The sequence below is a fragment of the Chenopodium quinoa genome, unplaced genomic scaffold, assembly GCF_001683475.1.
Source record: "Chenopodium quinoa cultivar QQ74 unplaced genomic scaffold, ASM168347v1, whole genome shotgun sequence".
Classification (NCBI taxonomy): domain Eukaryota; kingdom Viridiplantae; phylum Streptophyta; class Magnoliopsida; order Caryophyllales; family Amaranthaceae; genus Chenopodium; species Chenopodium quinoa.
The window spans coordinates 1,898,012-1,904,011 of NW_018744878.1; positions in this window are offsets into that span (position 1 = coordinate 1,898,012).

The window sequence follows — 6,000 nt, forward strand, 5'->3', positions numbered from 1 at the left end:
AAAGCATTCTATTACTTCCTTCGTTTCAATATAATAGTCTCATATGAAATCAATCACATAAAATTAAAGAATAATACTTGGAATCTAACATTAAAGTACAAAAACTGTTTTCTTAAAAAAAAATAATAAAAAAATAATAAAAAAAGTACCTGTTCATAATTAATTTTGCCTTATTTAAATTTTTTGATTATTTTTGGAAAGTATTTGTTATAATTGCATAATTCAAGGGTAAAATTTCCTTACTTAGAGCCATGACATCAATCAACAATTAATTAACACTAATTACGGTGTAGAATTTACTGGGTATAAAATAGGAAATAAAAACTAAGTTTAAAATGGAATATATTCAATATAGATAGATCTTTTTGAAACGTCTAAAATAGTATATGGGACAAATAAGGTATCTCTTTTCCCTTAATTTGTTATGGTATCAAGAGGAGATACAATTCACATCTAGCAAACTTAGGAGAGATAGCATATACTACGTATTCAGCAACAGGAACTTTTCCAAGCTAACATTGAACTCTTTCCCTAAATAATGTTACTAAAAGATCCAATCGCACAAATGCTGTCACTTTTTTTATAAATTCTCACTTTACCGTCCACGTCACCGGTTCAAGCTACTTTTTATTTTTTACGGTTTTGATGTAAATCTAAATACACCCTCCCGAATATGGGTTGATGGATTTAAAAATACTTATAGTTAGAATACTCAAATATCATGGAACAAGATAAAAGGGCCAAAACTCAAGGACACACTCAAAGTTTTGGGGTTTTAGGCCAGAGATAAGACTCACTCAATCTCTCCTAAGCTTATCACTCAAGACTTACTCAAAGCAATAAGGGAACACTTGAACTTGAGACAAACTCTAAGTTAAAATGCTAAAACACAAGGTTTTTTAATCCAAACTCAAAACTGGTTTTTATTTCTGTTTTGCTCTCCCTTTTATAGAGGAAAGGAGCAGCAAAAACACACCAAAAGTCAAGGAAAACCGTCCAAGCATGAACAGCCAAAAGCCAGCAGTTTTCCTCCTTGATTTAAGCTAAACAATAAAAGCATAATAAAGCCTAATGATAACTTCCTATTACAACCGGCCAAAGAGCTAAACTCTTGGTATTATTTCAGCAACATTAACTAAAATATAAGATAATAATAGCTAGTAAATGGCTTAGGATCCACACGCCCAAAATAGCAGTGAAACGTGCCAAATCTGTAGTGAAGCGCGCCATGCGCCCAATCTTCAATCTACCCATGAAATGCAACATAGAACTTCAGCCTTCTTTGTAAATGGATAAAATCCAAGAGTCTCTAAGACTAAAGCAACAGGTTCATTAGATGTCCACTTTGGATCATTCCCCTCTTCTTCAAAAGAGTTTGCCCTCAAACTTGAATCATCAAAGTATGGTGATAAATCCCCTACATTGAAAGTCGCACTAACACCCATCAATTTGTCTGGTAGCTCAATTTTGTAAGCACTATCGTTCACCCTCTCAAGAACCTTAAAAGGACCATCAGAACGAGGCATAAGCTTGTTTTTGCGAAGCTTAGGGAACCTCTCCTTCCTCAAATGCACCCAAACCAAGTCCCCGGGATGAAAAATAGGCTGTTTGCGTTTCTTATTGGCTCGCTCTTGGTATTTTTTATTCATTTCCTCAATTCTTTTCTTCACTTGCTCACAGGTTTTTTGAAAGGTTTCCACCCTCTTTTTAGCATCTTTCTCTACCATGTCACTCTTAACCATAGGAACAAGATCAATCGGCACAAATGGGTTCACTCCATAAACTACTTCAAATGGAGAACGGGAAGTAGTTAGGGAATGAGCTCTATTGTAAGCAAACTCCGCATGGGCTAATTTCATGTCCCAATCTTTTTGCGTTTTGCTCACAAGACCTCGTAACAAAGTACCCAAAGTTCTATTAGTGACCTCGGTTTGCCCATCGGTTTGGGGATGATGAGAGGTACTAAATAGTAACTTGGTACCCACAAGTTTCCATAGGGTTCTCCAAAAGTGACTAAGGAATTTGGAGTCCCTATCAGATACTATACTTCGAGGAATGCCATGGAGTTTGACAATTTCCTTGAAGTACAGCTCGGCCACTTTCACGGCATCATCAGTTTTATTACAAGCTACAAAGTGTGCCATTTTAGAGAATCTATCTACAACAACCATGATGCTATCTCTTCCCCTTTGAGTGCGAGGCAATCCAACAATGAAATCCATGCTAACACTTTCCCATGGAGCATCCGGAACTGGCAACGGAGTATAAAGACCCTTTGTGAAGTGTCCCTTAGCCTTTTGACAAGTAGCACATCTCTCCACAACATGAGTAACATCCTTGATCATTCTAGGCCAATAGAAGTGTTCACCTAGAATATCAAGAGTCTTTTGTATCCCAAAATGACCGGCTAAACCTCCACCATGCACTTCTCTCACTAATAACTCCCTAACCCCACTCTTCGGAACACATAGCTTGTTACCTTTAAAGAGGTAGCCATCTTGTCTCACAAACTCTTTGGTAGGATTCTCTATCTCGCTAGCAAAGTCGGGATCATTTATGTAACATTCCTTGAGTTGTTCAAAACCCAAGATCTTAGCATCCACCATGGAAAGTAAGTAGCTCCGACGAGACAATGCATCGGCCACAACATTACTCTTTCCATCCTTGTACTTGGAGCTAAAGGTAAATGATTGGAGAAACTCCACCCATTTAGCATGTCTCTTGTTGAGTTTTTGTTGCCCATGAATGAATTTCAGAGCCTCATGATCGGAATGAAGAACAAATGGTTTTGGTCTAAGGTAGTGAGACCAATGATCAAGTGCTCTAACTATGGCATAGAACTCACGGTCATAAGTGGAATAGTTCAACTTAGCCCCATTCAACTTCTCACTAAAGTAACTCACGGGCTTCTTCTCTTGAATCAAAACAGCACCTATTCCAATCCCACTTGCATCACACTCTACCTCAAACACTTTGTTGAAATCTGGTAGCACAAGTATAGGAGCGTTGCAAAGCATATGTTTAACCTTCTCAAAGGCCCGTTGAGCATTTTCTTCCCATACGAACTCACCCTTTTTGGTCAACTCGGTGATTGGAGCCATGATGGTAGAGAAGTTTTTGATGAACCGCCTATAGAAGGAGGCAAGTCCATGAAAACTTCTAACTTCGTGCACATTGGTTGGAGCCAACCAAGACTGGACTGCTTTTACCTTCTCCGGATCTACATGAACCCCCTCTCCTGTTACAATGTATCCTAAGAATACAACACTAGGAGTCATGAATACACATTTTTCAAGCTTACCATACAACTTCACCTCCCTCAATTTTTCAAACAATCTCCTCAAATGAATTACATGATCATCATTGTTTTTACTATACACAAGAATGTCATCTAAGTAAACAACAACAAAATCATTAAGAAAAGGACGGAGAACTTCATTCATCAATCTCATGAAGGAGCTTGGGGCGTTGCAAAGCCCAAATGGCATCACTAACCACTCATACAACCCTTGTTTTGTTTTGAAAGCCGTCTTCCACTCATCCCCCTCTCGAATTCTCATTTGATGGTACCCACTCCTTAAATCTATTTTGGAAAAGACTAAGGCACCACTCACTCATCTAACATATCTTGCAATCGAGGCATAGGAAAACGGTATTTGACCGTTATATTGTTAATGGAACGACTATCAACACACATTCTCCAAGTACCATCTTTCTTTGGTACTAAGAGGGCTGGAACCGCGCAAGGACTAAGGCTTTCTCTCACATAACCTCTCTCAAGTAATTCGTTCACTTGCTTTTCAAGTTCCTTACTCTCTTCCGGATTACACCTATAGGCAGCCTTGTTGGGCAAAGGTGCTCCTGGAATTAAGTCAATGGCGTGCTCAATGCCTCTAATTGGAGGTAGGCCTTTGGGCAAGTCATTGGGGAACACATCTTGGTACTCTTCTAATAACTCATTTAGCATGGATGAGTTAATACAAGTAGTACCATTATCATCTTTGGTCCTTACCACCAAAGCATACCCTCCCCCCATTTCTTTCATTATTCGTTCATATTCATTACAAGTTACAAGATAGTTGCTTTTCTCTTTTTCTTTCTTAGCAACTTTAGGAGGTAAAGGCACTAACTTAACTTTTCTACCATTTTTGGTAGTTACAATATACACATTAGTTTTCCCTTTATGTTCCGAATCATGATCAAACTGCCAAGGTCTTCCAAGCAACAAATGACACGCATCCATAGGAAGAATATCACACCAACGCTCATCTTTGAACCCTCCAATGGAATAAGACACCAATGCTTGCTTCTTGACTCTAATGCTTGTGCCATCATTCAACCAATTGAGCTTGTAAGGTTCACCATGGTCTCTAGTGGGTAGCTTCAATTTACTCACAGCCTCGGATGAAACAACATCTGTTTGGGCACCACTATCAACAATCACATTGCAAGTCTTCTCTCCTATCTTGCATCTAGTGTGGAACAAGTTGTTTCGTTGTTTAAGATCAATTTCGGGTTCATTATACAAGATTCTACGAACCACCATCATGTTGAACTCATCTTCGGGTTGAATCTCTTCCTCATACTCTTCATCAAACTCGCAACCCTCCTCATGAGCCACAAAGTTATAGACCTTTTCTTCCTCATCCATGAGAGCACATTGAGAGGCTGTTAACACACTCTTACTAGGACATTCCGATGCAATATGTCCTCTCCCATGACACTTGAAGCATTTTCTCCTAGTTGAAAGCTCACTAGGCGAAACTACTTGTTTTTCTTTCCCTTTTGATGAGCTAGGTGAAAAGGTTTTACTTTGAAAAGTACTCCCTTTAGAGTTGAAAGGAGTAAATTTCGAAGTATTCTTGAAAGAAGAAGTTTTGGGCTTCTCTTTCTCCCTTTCTTCTTTAAGTTGAGACTCATACTTCAAAGCTAGTTTGCATACATCACTAAAAGTGGCATAATGAGTAACTTCCACTTTCCTATTAATTTCTTTGGTCAACCCCTTGACAAATCTAGCAATTTTGTAAGCCTCCTTTTCTTGCAAGTCGCAAGTCAAGCCTAACCTTTCAAATTCTTTTATGTAATCCTCCACACTCATGTTTTCTTGTGATAGGTGGGTTAATTTTAAGTATTGATCTTGCTCATACTCTTTACTTACCCATTTTTCCCTCATTTTCTTTTTTAATTTTTCCCACGAGTCTATCTTATCTTTCCCTTCTCTTCTTCTATTTGACTTGAGGTTTTCATACCACAATGCAGCTAGTTTAGTGAGTTTAAGGACAGCCAACTTGAACCGTTTCCTATCATCATACCCCTTGTAATCAAAAACGGTTTCAATTTGCCTAACCCAATCTAAGAAAGCCTCACAATCATGCCCTCCATCAAATTCATGCATATCAATTTTTAGACCCCTATCTTCATCAAATTGTCTAAAATTGTTACCACTATTTTCATCCTCCTCCTCTAATTCATTTATTTTCCTAGTGGCTTTAAGGAGCATATCAGATATGGCATCCATCCTAGTATCTTGTTGTGCCCTAGAGACTTCACTCTCTTCTGTTTTTTTCTCCAAATTCTCCAATTTTTCAGTGATTACTTGCAACATTCTAGCAAGCTCCTCACTAGACATGATTTCCACTATTTTTGCTTGGATATTACAAGTACAATGAGTGAAAACTGCCGAAATTAGAGACAAAATGAAAAACGAAAATTGCCTCTAGACTCTCAAAGGCTTACAAATTCAGAAAATTCAGATCAAAACAACCAATTTGCAAAAAAGAAATTCCTCAAAAGCTTTTCGGATGAGGGAGAAATCTTCAATTGAATTCTGCCTTCCCGGTTTTGCCTCTTTTCTGCGTTGCTGCGAAAAACCTGCCCAGTTTATTAGCAGAAAAATTCCAAAATATCTGAAAATTTTTGTGAGTAATCTACGCAAAAAAATATCCAGATTCAAAAAAGAAATAACTCGATTTGGACAGAAAACGAAGGAGATATGTCCTT